The following is a 14,588-nucleotide window of genomic DNA, read 5'->3' as shown; positions in this document are numbered from 1 at the left end:
TACACTGTGTATTTTAAAATAGTGCAAGACTTGCTAATCAAGTCATTTGAACATAAATGTGATTTTAAAGTCAACTAATAGGTTAGGGTTAAAAGATTTTGATCATAAACAATTAATTTTCATTAAAACAAATGTTTGATACATTGGATCCCAAAAACAAGGTTAATGCAGTAAATACAACTCTCAAAAGCTGATACAACAAAAGCCAGTCTAATGGCAAAATACAATTTAGAGCTCTATTCCTATAACTTTCCCTCGGCCGTGGTGGTCGAGCGGCTGACGATGTACACTCTGCCCCCAAAGCTCTCCAACTCATGGTTGGTTCAGTTTCTCTTTGCCTTTACCTACACCATGTAGCACCCGTGAGCCAAGACCCAGCAAGAAAACCATAAATAGCAAACATGAATAGCAACAAGAACATGTAATCATCTTTAATCCAACCAGTTCAACTAATCAGCGAAATACAAATATAAAGCTATACAACGATAAACATATACTTTCAACATATATTTTGATTAATAACACAAACAATTAGGTGTCGGCACCCTTAGGCCAAGCCCTCTGGTTATATAGCTAATCTCGACTTGCTTATGCCAAGCTACGTTCAATATGCTCATCATCAGCCCCGACACCCTTAGGCCGTACTTTCATATTGCATACAACAGCCATACAATCACACAATACATATATTCAATTACAGGGAACCTTAGTCCCAAACACAATCACATGGGTGCAGTTTTCTTACCTCGAACCCTGAGCAGTAAATAAAGAGCGGTTCCGAGCACGATCTTCAGTCCTGAGCCTTAACGATAGTCCTAGTCACAAATAACCATGGATAATTATCAATCTCTAATCCAAACAAATGTTTAGGAAACAAAAACTAGCACTTGAGATGAATTCTACTAGTGGTTCCGGATATTACAAGGATTGGACGAGTGTCCCAAAATGATATAAGGACAATGTCATTAGAAAAGTAAAGGTAAATTTTTTAGAATTTATTTTAATAATAATTGTATTATAATTCCAGCACGATTAACATGTTTTTTCTTTATTGTAGCACATCTATAAAATAGATGGGCGGCTAGATTATACCACCCTCATTGACAATATCAATGCTGAGATGGTTGAAAGATACTGAGATAGGAAAAGTAAGAGGCACACCCACTTCAAAAAGTTCTACAAAGGACCAGATGATTGGGATGAGGTCCTAAAGAATCCACCCAAAGATGTCAACACTGATGAGCGGAAACAAATTTGTGAGTTTTTCAGGAGTCTGGAGTTTATCGTGCGCTTAGTGAAGAAAAAAATAAACGGAGACCAAATGAAGTACTCTACAACACAAGGCACGAAATCATTTTCGGCCACTCATCACGAAAAACAAAGTGAAAATATTAACGTAAATAAGTTGTATGAATTTATAAGTTCTATAACATTCACATTGTCTTTATAGTTGAACCCGAACCTCATTGAGGAATGGAAGAAGTATCATTGGACAAAAAAAGAATAAGAATTTTGTCAATGAGGATGCTGAACGAGATTATGTAAGTTTAACTTTATTATCAATTCAAATAATTATATATTTCTTTTGTATTATAATATTTTTTAAAAACAGGTTAAGTTAAAGTCAACTCTTGAAGCTGATACTCAACAGACAGTTGAATCTGGTACCGATGATTCTTCCTCGGTCGATCAAATGAAGATATTAAGTCAAGTTCTTGGTGAAAGGCGGGGCCACCAGCGAGGAGTTGACCGTCAAATGAAGATATTAAAATCAATTTATTTAATTAAATAATAAAATCAATTTATTAATCAAATAATAAAATCAATTTAACAATATCCACAGTCTCCAAAATGTAAAAAACAAAACATAAGTAGTATTATTTCCAAAATAAAAAAAAAACAACACAAAATATTAGTAAGTTCAAAATAATAATATAATAAAACTAAATGTCATTGTGGACTGTATCATATTCATGTCCATGTTGACAGGCTGAAATTGTGGAGCTTGGATGTTCGGATTTGTTGCTTGCAAAAATTGTTGCATTTGTTGGAAGTTGTTGTTTTGGGTCATAAAGGCTTGATTGAAGTGTTGAATCATGGATTGGAAAGCCTCAGGTGGTACCATTGGAGGGCCGACTGTGGTGGACGGAAACAACGATGCCTTTGATTGTGAAGAGGATCTGGTGGCGCTTGAGGCAAAGGTACTAGTGCCCTTCAACTTGCATCCAATACTTCGGTTGTGGCCACGACGTTGACCAAGTACCTTTGAGACGACTTGTATCTCATTGACAGTGGCACTTACTGTTGAAGATTCAAATTGAGACTGGGATTGACCAAGTACCTTTGAGACGACCTTTTCTATCCTTGTAGGGATCTTGAAACTCTCCCTTAATCCCAATCTCTATCAGTCGCCACTCAGGGAGAGCTCGGGGAAGAATGAAAAATTCCTTCAAAAAAAAATGGTGAGATATTTTAAATTATAAAAAAAAATTACATGTGAATAAGTTGATAAATTTATCTCAAGCTTTTGCATCAATCCTATCTTGTGCTCATTCGAAACACTTTGACACGAGTCATAATATAACGAGACCAATAAGGTTACCAATAGGTCTTGTGAACAATGTCCCAAAATCACTACTTTGTAGGTTCCCTCATTCAGATCAAATTGTAGAGGCAACAGACCTTTATTGTCATTGACGAGCTACTGCAAATTTTTGATCGAGAGTGACTTCTTCTTTTTGCGGTAGCCACTGCATATGTTAATTAAACAATAACATTAAACTGAATAAAATAATAACAATTTGTTATTTATTGATAAAAGATCGACTAATTATAGTATATTACCTGGCTCACAAGTAGGAACTCACGTAGGATCTGGAGGAGGATCACTCGCTCCATCACTGCCATGAGAACAAGCAACAGTAGCAGACATATCTTTACAGTTTAAATAATTATTAACTTAAAATCAGTTATAGTTGGAGGTTATTTACATAACTTAAATAAATTCGGTAATGCATTGGAAAATATTGAAAAACAAACATTGTTGAGAAAAGTCATATATTGATTGAAAAGTCTTGAAATTAAAACATACACAATAGACATACAAATATGAATATGCATAAGAAAATATTATTCCTCATCAATGTCGATTCCTACATCATCATCTGTACTTTCTAAATCATCTTCACTAATTTTGTCATCATCATCGTCATTGATGAAATCATCATCCACATCCGAAACAGATCGAGACGTTTCCCCAATTATGCTGGTGTGACCAGGTCGATCCAAATGCATAATCTCCAACTCTCCTAATTCCATAGTGAGAACAAAATTTGATGAAGTGCTATCATGCACGACATCAACCTCGTTATCTACGTCGATACTTGGATGATCTCAGATCTTTCGATGATTGACTTCTTCTACTACCTTCCAATTTTTATTTCTTGAAGGATCTTCCAAGTAGAAAACTTGTTTTGCTTGAGTGGCGAGAATAAACTGCTCATTCTTATATCTCATGATACTAGTTATGTTATTCTCAGTCACATTTTGATCCTTGCTTGCATCTGTGTTGAACCATTTGCATCGAAACAATAATACCGAGTAACCATGGGAATATAATAACTCTACAATCACCTCAAGTTGGCCATAGAAAGTGAAACCATCGGTTCCTGGCACCGAAACTCCACTATTTTGAGTGGTACATATTTCGTTACGATTATGTACCAAACACTTCACACTGTTAACAATGCAAGTCGTGTAGGAGTATGCATTCTGATTGGACCCGTTTGCTAAAGCAAATAATTCATCAGTCTACTCAATTGACTGTACTTGTCACAAACGATCCATCTATAGAGTATGACACAAAAAAAGAAAACACAATGAGATGAGTATTAATCGATACGAATTTCGTAAGAATTCTATAGTTTCAATAATTTGCCTTCAATTTAAATCAGCTAGGGAAATCTTTTTGAAGATTTATGTTTGAATTTTCTCAAAAGCATTCACTGTATAACACAAGGATTAAGGTAAGACAACAATTTTCTATTAATTAAATTTAATGAATTCATAAATGTGTTGAGCTACTTACTCCATATATGGTTGGATTTCAGGGCAATTGTTGAGTACAAACCACTACGCTTCTTTTCGATGAAGATAGTCAAGGGATATAATTTTCTTTTTGCTACTTAGACGACATTGTGATTCAAAAACTGAGACTTGTTTTTTAGGAATAACAATATACACATTTCTTTCTGGGTTATTAAATTTAGTCTGTACGCCCTGAAGATATTGCAAACAAAAAGTCAAAGCTTCATTGGCAACAAAACCTTCCGCTATAGAACCTTCAAGGCGCACCTTATTCCTGACATAATTTTTCAACTTCTTCATAAATCAGTCAAATAGATACTTCCACCTCATGTAAACTGGTCCTCTGAGAATAGCTTCTTGCAGTAAATGAAGAATTAAATAAATCATTATGTCAAAAAAGGCTGGAGGAAAAATTAACTCCAACTTGCACAAAATTTGTATCATTTGATCTTCTGCATTCTCTATGTCCTTAACAACCAATGTACGAGCACAAATTTGCTTAAAGAAATTGCAAAGCTCAATGATTGCCTTCGAAATAAACTTATCCAAGTAGCCTCGAAATCCTACCTGCAACAAACGTTGCATAAGAATGTGACAATCAAGGGATTTCAACCCAGTAGTGTTGCCATCATTGTCAGTTACTTTCTTAGAGAAATTTGAACTGAAGCCATCAGGAAATCTAACTCCTTTTATGAACTGAAAAAAATCTTCTATCATCCGATGTGAAAGAGTACATAGGATGTGGTTTGATCAACTTCGTACTGTCTTCCTTGAGATGCAACTCTTCTCGGATACACCAATTCTTCAAGTCCACTCGTGCGTTGGTGGTGTCTTTAGATTTCTCATTCATAAGAAAAGTACCAAGTAAATTGTCGCAAACATTTTTCTCTACATGCATCACATCTAAATTGTGCTTCAATTCAAGTTTGGACTAGTAATCAAGTTCAAAGAAAATACTTTTTTTTTACTCCAATTAAGCTCTTTTGGATCTCGCTTTCTTTTCACACCCCCGAAACTGACATGTTTACCCGGAAAATGATCTGGAACATGCGCTAATTGTTTGAGTATGTCTTGACTACTGAATTTTCTTGGAGGACGTCCTTTTTCATAATTCCCATCAAACAAGTGACTCTTCCTCAACTTATGCGTAGAAGATAAGAATCTTCTATGACCAACATAAGTCGTCTTCCCAATTACTGGACATGAAGGAGTGTCTTTGTTGCATGAAGGACATGCCATATATCCTTGGCCACTCCAACTAGACAAAATACTATGGGTCGAAAAATCATTGATAGTCCATAATAGTGTTGCACACATTCTAAATACACTGTTCATTGCAGCGTGTCTAGTTTGAACTCCTTCATCCCGCAACTCCTTCAATTTTTCTACCACAGGCCTCAAAAAGACATCCATGTCCTTCCCAGGTGATTTCGGACCGAGAATCAATATGGTCAGCATGAATGATGACTCTTTCATGCACAACCAAGGAGGCATATTGTACGTGCATAATATTACCGACCACTTGCTGTAAGATAGACTCATGTTACCAAATGTATTAAAACCATCAGTAGCCAAACCCAATCGAACGTTTCTGGGTTCTTTGGAAAAATCTGGATATTTGGAATCAAATTTTTTTCAAGCACCCCCATCAACAGGGTGGTGCATCACACCATCTTATTTTGACCATCCCGTACTATGCCAAGTCATATCATTTGTTGTATGCCTTGAACCATAAAGACGCTTCAGCCTAGGAGTCAAAGGGAAGTATCGTAACACTTTATGGGCTAATTTTTTCCCCTTTGTGTCTTTGTCGATCCATCGGCTCTCACCACATACAGGACAACTCTGTTTTTGGGAATTCTCCTTCCAGAACAAACAACAGTCATACTTGCAAGCATGAATTGATTGATAACCTGACCCTAACTTTCTCATTTTTTTTCTTAGACTCATAGAATGAAGTCGAAATCTTATTCTCCTTCGGGAATGAAAATTTCATAAACTTCAAAAGTTTATCAAAGGAACTGTTTGTCCATTTATTCATAACTTTCATGTGCATCATCTTCGCCAAGAAGTTCAAGGAAGACAACCAAGTACAACCAGAGTATAACTCAGCTTCAACCTCTTGAAACAGGTCATCAAATTGATTCTCCGCACTATTTCCACCACCATATGAAATTCCTTCATTTACACCTTCTTCTTTAGCGTCTTGTTCACCAATAACATCATTGATGATGTCAATCATCTCATCAGTCACTAGAGCCCCGTCGTCAACTACTGGAGGCATATCAACTTCATTGTGGTAGGTCCACTTCACGTATCGTAGCAGAAACCCATATTTGTGTATGTAAGCCTCCACCACATCCAGTTTATGATTCAACATATTAACACACTGAACACATGGGCATTTGGCTTCTCCTGAAGTATTCACATGATTCTTGCCCATTTGTATAAATGCTTGAAAACCATTCCAAAACTCATCAGAGTTACGTCGTCTATTAGTTATCCAACTCTTGTCAATCCTCATAACTGATTCATGTGGAAAATAAATTATCACAATGTGATAATCATAAAAAACTACCTTTATTTGCTAAAATTTTTTTTATCACCAAAACACTAATTTTTTCAAGTAAATTGTGAAATCTTATTGAATCTTATGAATATATATTATCAAATTTTATGAATATATTATCAAATTCATTAAATAAACAAATATTTAATTATAATCTTATTAATTTACCATTAAAGATTATTATTTTAATTTATTTAATAATCATCATATTATTAATTTATTTTCTACTTTTTATTTTAATAAAATTTCAAGAGTAAAGTTGACTATATTAATTACTTTATTATAAATTTTTATTACTTTATAATTTTTTTATTAATTACATTAAAATATACTAAAATCTTGGCAGCATAACGACTATAATCTAACCTATCCCAAAAATTAAAATCTGCATAAAATATACAAAACCAATCCCAGAACATACATATAATTGAATATAAAGATTTAAATCTCATATCAACAACATAAATCATATTATAAACATTTAATTAGATTTATCTAACCTAATAAACTATTTTTTTTTATTAAATTCTAATATTCATATGCACATTAAATCATATAAACTGTTGTCTGTGTTTTCACCCAGGGACACATGTCTCTTCTTTGTGAGACGACACCCAAAAAGATATGTCCTCGAGGGATCGATCCAACATTTGGAAGTCGCCCTCCTCGGGTAGTAAGAAGGCATCGACATAATTCTAGGGCCATGTCCCGAGAAACATGATTGTCTTCGAAAGGTTGCCTCCCGAGGATGCTTGATAGCCTGCGTCTTTTCCTTGCTCCCAATTATCTTCCAAGCCGAGGACCTAGTCCTCGAAATCTTAGGAATAAGCCAGGTGGCAGGCAATGCAAACTAGCTGCCTCAGAGGAAGACCTGACAACCTTTTTGGGTGATTTGCCTACAGCGTTATTGATGGTACGACTCGACAACTCGCACTCCCATTACGACGTCTGACACAGAAATACGTACAACATGCCTTGACAGTACTAGGGGCATGTTTCCCATAAAGTGATTACCTTAATGCAGTGGGCCCCGAAATCTCGCTTGGGTCGTGATCTCTATTCAATTCAGCCCAATGCATTGAAAGGTATTAATCCCCCATTTATGGGAAGAATATGTATTAATTATTTATGATTAACATTAATGGCCCCAACCTCTATAAGTAGAGCTGGGAATCTCATTGTCAAGGGTTCATATTTTTTGTTGAGAGAAATACTTGTACTCAGAATAATCTAGACGCTGCTTGGGAAGATACTATTGAAGCATGCAACCACAAGCTGGCAGTCTCCCTAATACAAAAAGACTCATGGACTAGGGTTCTTTTATAACTTGAACCACGTAAAAACCTGTGTTCATATAGCTATTTCTTTAACCTCTTTTATAAACGTTGATAGCGAAATAGGCAGTCAACATTTTGGTGCTTTCATTGAGAGCTTGAAGAAAGCATTTGAAATACCCACAATCATGGTGACTACGTGAAGGAACATTACAAATGAAGTGCCCCCTCCCATCGAAGTTGACGGGGGAGAACCCAGTAGGCAACCACCTCAAGAAGTACCTAACATAGCGGAAGACTACGATGAGTATGCTGAGTTTGATGGCGAGGATAATGACGTCGACCAGGAGTATTATGAGGATGAATATCCTCAAACAATGGAGGCAAAAAGATGCTAGAAGTGGTGATGCTCCACGAGCAGGTGGCTAACCAAAAATAGAAGCTTGATGTTCAAGAGGGTAACATCGATGCTCTTCAGGAGATGGTACTTGCCATGAAGGCCACTCTTCCAGCCCAAGGGTTGCGAGTGGACCCCCATGGCAACGCACCAGCTAGGCACCCAACAGGTGTGCCACCTGTGCACCCTGTTGAAGTGTCGCCTGTCGACATAGCTGAGGTGCCTCCCGAGCACTCGGTTGCCGAGGAACATGATTCGCCAGCTAGGGTGCCCGACGGGCACCCAGCAAGAGTTGGAGCCTCAGCGCCACCGCAGGACTGTGTTAAAGGGAGGCCAATGAATACCCTGCTTCGAAGCATAAGAGGGCCCATCAAGAGACCGAGGGCCACCTGGCACCAAAGAAGACTGATAAGGGTAATGAGACAAGGGCCTGAGGACACCGCCAGGCAGACAGCGCTCGTGGAGCTCGGGGCCCTCCGCCCCGATGCACTCACACAGACCACGCGAGGCTCGGAGCTGGTATCCCTTCGAGACTTAATCAACCCCACAAAAATAATCGCTCGAGAAATGCCCCACAGAATCAGAAATGGGGCATCAACATTTCAGTAAACGAAAACGATTCTGATGGAGAAAGAGAGGTGGCCCGCCCGGAAGATAACAATGCGTTTCGAGGACAAGCCGACGTACGAGACAACCTCAATTCTCAGAGGTGAAATAAGGCTGGAGTACATGAGCTTGCTGGTAGAGGCCCATCAGATCTCCGAGATAATCTCAACGCTCGGAGATGGTATTGCTCGGCGCAGAGCATCAATAGAGATCGTGACCCTCTCTAAGCCAAATTAGAGAGTCTGAAGGGAATAAGGCTTCGAATGGCCAAGCGACAAGGCCACAAGTCTGACTTGGAAGATGAGGAGGTGGAGCCATGTGCCCCTCACCTCATCGAGGTCGCACTACCTCTGGGATTCAAGATGACATCCATACCAGTTTATGACGGTGGTTGGGATCCAATGGACCATTTGTCCAAGTTTAACAGGCTAATATCTATGCATCATGTCTCCAATGATGCAAAATGTAATGTGTTCCCCCTAACCCTGACAAGACCAGCAAATGAATGGTTTAAGAAACTCCGACCTGGGTCCATTCAAACGTGGCAACAGTTGTCATCTGCCTTCCGAAGACAGTTTATAGGGGTTTGGAAGGTGAGCTTTGAGGTCAATGCCCTAGCCAATATCAAGCAAGGGCCTTTTGTGACCCTCAAGGCCTACATCAAACATTTCAAATAAGAAGCGGCAAGAACTAAGAGGGTCGATGATGGCCAACAGCTGATGGCATTGTAGGCTGGCATCCATGTGGGATCTCCACTCTGGGATGATCTCCAGAGAAGGGGATGTCGGCGTCTCGATGAATTCATTCATCGGGCTCAAGAGTACATCAGCTGGGAAGATGCCCAGATCAGGGCATTCAGAGCGTCTTCCCTTTCCCTTCCTCGGTCGCTCTTGGCCCCATGGCCTCGGGGGTCCAATACTCCCTCTACATTCACAATAAGCAGGGGTCATTGGGAACCCAGCCTGGCTAGAGCGCCACCCCTTCCGATTATAGCGCCATGTATGCTCCTGGATTTGGTATGTCTTCGGCAGGGTTTGGGGTAGCGCCCACTGAATACATCACTTTTCAGCCTGCATTCAGTGCTGGAGTTGTCACCCCATCCCATTCGTCTGAATCTAGTCGAGCTCCAAGTGGCACAAGGCGCGGAGGGAAAGGTAAGGGTCGGAAACCCATGGGAACTGGGATCATACAACCCAGGAAAGGAGTCGCGTCAGGCGAGAAGTATGTCTTGCAGTATTCCGAATATACTGACATGGTGGACTCTTGAGAGAACATCATCGTGGCCATGGTGCAACACGTGCACTACAGGAAGCCACAACCCATCAGAAGAGACAAGACCCTGTCAAATTTTCTCGTTTCCACTACGAGATAGGGCATCATACTAATGAATGTCGTCAGCTCAAGGATGAGATTGAAAACCTCATCAAGCTGGGACACCTCCATCAATATGCTAAGGGTGGGCCGCGTCAAGCACAGCCACTCGTGGCCAGACAGGCAGCCCCATCTGCCACCACTCAGGTCCTGACGACAACTCCCGTAGGTCCCAGCATCCAACAGCCCAGGGGCCTCCTCCAGTAAATGGGTAAGTGGGGACCATATCAGGAGGACTTCAGCTAGGGGGCACCTCATGAAGCTCGCAGAAAAAATATGCACGAGCTTTGAACCATGACGATGAGGTAATGGGTTTGACCTAGTTACCTACTCAAATGCTGCGAATGACGGACCAAGTCATAACATTCTCCGAAGACGATGCTCAAAGAGTGCATTTCCCACATCACTATCCGTTGGTGATTGAGAGCCAAATCTCCAACAAAATGGTTGATCAGATTCTAGTAGACAATGGGAGTTTGGTGAATATCTTGTTTAAATCATCCTTCGAGAAGATAGGGCTGACTACGGCAGACCTATCCCCGTGCGCCTCGACGCTTTATGGGTTCTCGGGAGAAGCCCTCATCCCAATGGGGCAGATAAAGCTCCCAGTAATTCTCAAAGAGGTACCTCGCTAGGCCTTTACGTACTGCACCTTCGTGGTGGTGGATTGTCTCTCGGCATACAATTCCATTTTGGGACGGCCAACACTAGTAGAGTTCGAGGAAATCACTTCCCCCTGTCATCTGTGCTTGAAATTCCCTGCGGATGCGGGAATCAGCACTATCCGCAAGGACCAAAAAGAGGCGAGACAATGCTACAATGTCTCCCTCAAGGCTCTCGTGATGGCAGTGAAGGAGGAGGTCTTTGAAAGCTTCGAGACCCTGGAGGAACGAACTGTGCAGAACTTGGGACCTGACGAGTTAGATCATAGGGTTCAAGAGGAGAGGTCCATCGAACCAGTAGAAGAGATGGGTGAGGTAGTCCTGGATACCTCCACCCCCGATAGAAAGGTGAAAGTCTGGGGATGCTTGAAAATGGAAGTCTAAGAAGCATTAGTGGTCTTCCTTAGAGAAAACCAAGATGTGTTCGCATGGACTCATTCCGACATGATCGACATTGATCCAAATGTCATATGCCATGCCTTGAACCCCGACCCTAGCATTGCTCTCGTCCAGCGGAAGTTCGACCAAACTCAGAAAGAGGCCCTCAAGGCCGAGGTAGAAAAGCTCCTCTCTAACGGGTTTATCCGAGAAGCCCAATATCCCAGGTGGCTGTCCAATCCTGTCCTTGTGCCAAAGCCAAATGGAATTTGGAGGACATGCATCAATTTTTTGGACCTTAACAAGGCTTTTCCGAAAGACTGTTTTCCACTCCCCATGATAGATTAGGTGGTCGATGCCACCTCTGGTTATGAACTGCTATCACTTATGGACGCGTACTCAGGATATAACCAAATATCCATGCATCTCGCTGATCTGGAGCACACCATCTTTTGAACTGACAAGGGTGTCTATTGTTACATGTGATGGCTTTCGGGTTGAAGAACGCCGACACCACATACCAATGGATGGTTAATAGAATGTTCAAGAACTAGTTGGGGTGAAACATGGAGGTCTATGTGGATGATATGTTGGTTAAGTCTCATACTTCCCTAGATCATGTAGGTGACCTGGCTGAGGTATTCGCGGTGCTCTATCAGTTCGGGATGAAGCTCAACCCTATAATGCACATTTGGAGTAGCCTCCAGCAAGTTTTTAGACTTTATCGTGAGCGCTCAAGGGATTGAGGTGAACCCCAAAAAGATAAAGGCCTTAATCAAAATGCCTTATCCCCGGAAACATAAATATGTTTAGAGCCTGACAGGGAGGATCACATCCTTGAGCCGTTTTGTCTCCAAGGCAACAGATAAGTGCATCCCTTTCTTCAATATTCTCCAGGGGAGTCAGAGATTCGCATGGATGAAAGAGTGCAAACGGGCATTCCAACAGCTTAAGGCACACATGGTGAACCCTCCGATACTGTCCAAGCCGGTAGACGGAGAACCCCTCCTACTCTATATGGTTGTATTGGAGGACGCCGTTAGTGCCACGCTGGTTAGGGAGGAGAGCCACGTTTAGCAACCCATCTATTGCATTAGTAAGAGGCTCCTCAGAGTAGAGTCTAGGTATCCGCTGATGGAGAAGTTGACCTTCTACTTGATGGTGGCCTCTTGGAAGCTAAGACCTTACTTCTAGGAACACCCAATTAAGGTCCTAACCAACCACCCACTCAGACAAGTCCTTCAGAAGCCTGAGTCGTTGGGGAGGCTCTTAAAATGGTCAGTGGAATTAAGTCAGTTCAACATTACCTACCTCCCAAGGATGGCCATAAAAGGACAAGCACTTGCCGATATCATCACCGAGTGCACCGGGAATCAGGAGAGAGCCGAGTACACCCTGGTGGTCGGACCAGTGTGGAAGTTGTTTGTAGATGGATCTTCAAACGAAAATGGTGTAGGGGGAGGAATTATTTTAGTCTCCCCCCAAGGGCATTGAGTGCATAGTGCTCTCCGCTTTGGATTTAGCGCCTCTAATAACGAAGCAGAGTACGAAGCTTTAATTGATGGGCTTCGTGTGGCATTAGAACTCAAGGCCGAGGGACTCGAGATATTTAGCGATTCCCAACTTGTGGTGAACCAAATTCTCAGAGAATACCAAGCATGGGGCACAAAAATGGCAGCATACTTGGCAAAGGCTTAAGAAATGCTGCACAACTTCTGAAAATGCACTATTCGGCAAGTGCCGAGAGAGCAAAATTCCAATGTGGACACCCTAGAAAAGTTGGCTACAACCAAAGACGCCGAATTAATCAGCGTTGTCCCCATCGATTACTTGGATTCTCCAAGTATCGTGGCTCCAGATGAGGTGGAAATAGTACAACCCCAAGATGGGTGGATGGAGCTGATAATTAAATACCTCATCTTTGGGGAGTTGCCCCAGGACAAGAAGGCAGCTCGGAAGTTGCTGTACCAAGTTCCGAGGTACATAATTATGGATAATAGGCTTTACAAACGAGGCTATTCTTTACCCCTGCTTTGGTGCGTGTCTAGACCAGAAGCCAGTTCAATACTGCGAGATGTACATGAAGGTTTCAGCGGTGATCACGCTGGGGGCAAAGCTTTTCCAAGAAGATATTAAGGTAAGGATATTTTTGGCCCACTATGAATGGAGACGCGATGGATTACGTCAAGAAATGCGACAAATGCCAACGTTTTGCCAACATCCCCCAAGCACCTCCGAATGAGTTGAATCAAATGACCCGCCCATGGCCTTTTGCCTTTTGGGGCATTGACCTTATTGGGTCTCTGCCCATAGGGAAATGATGGGTGAAATATGCCATAGTGGCCATCGACTACTTCATGAAGTGGGTTGAGGCCGAGCCGCTCACCACCATTACCTCCAAAAAGGCTTTGGACTTCGTAATAAAAAATATTGTTTATCGGTATGGACTTCCGAGGAAGATAGTGTCCGACAACGGACTGCAGTTCGACAGTGAAGTGTTCACAGACTTCTGTCAACGGCATAGTGTCATCAAGAGCTTCTCTTCCGTAGCCCATCCGCAGGCTAATGGCCAAGTGGAAGCAGTGAACAAGACACTCAAGTCCACTCTGAAGAAAAGGCTGGAGCAGGATAAAAGAACTTGGCCCGAGGAGCTTCCTAGGGCATTGTGGAGCTACCGCACCACTGCCCGGACCTCCACCCGCCATTCTCCCTTCTCGATGGCCTATGGGTACAAGGCTATGCTCCCAATTGAAGCAACAATCTCCATGCCCCGACGGGATACGTATGATCCGACCACAAATCAGGCCCTACTTCGGGAATCCCTGGACCTCGTGGAGGAGTTTTGCGAAGCTTCTCAGCTACGAGTAGCGTCCTACCAACAAAAGGTGGCTAGGTATTTCAACTCCAAAGTGAAAGATAGAAGGTTCAGGGTCAGAGATTCAGTGTTGTGAAGAGTCTTCTTAGCCACGCGAGATCCAGGTGCAAGAGTGCTGGGACCCAACTGGGAGGGCCCATACCATGTCGAAAGCATTGTATGTCTGGGAACATATAAATTAGCCTGACTTAATGGGGAGCTGATTCTTCACGCCTAAAATGCCGAGTATCTTTGCTGGTATTACCAATAGTGTCTGCAACAAACATTGTTTATTTTTGTTATCCCCCCTGTAGCCTTCGGGCACATGTAATGGAAACCGTGTATATAAAACATGGTAAGAAATCTGTTTGTTTTACTTATGTCATTTTCT

The sequence above is a fragment of the Humulus lupulus genome, chromosome 1 (assembly GCF_963169125.1).
Source record: "Humulus lupulus chromosome 1, drHumLupu1.1, whole genome shotgun sequence".
NCBI classification, from domain to species: Eukaryota; Viridiplantae; Streptophyta; class Magnoliopsida; order Rosales; family Cannabaceae; genus Humulus; species Humulus lupulus.
This window is presented reverse-complemented; position numbering follows the sequence as displayed.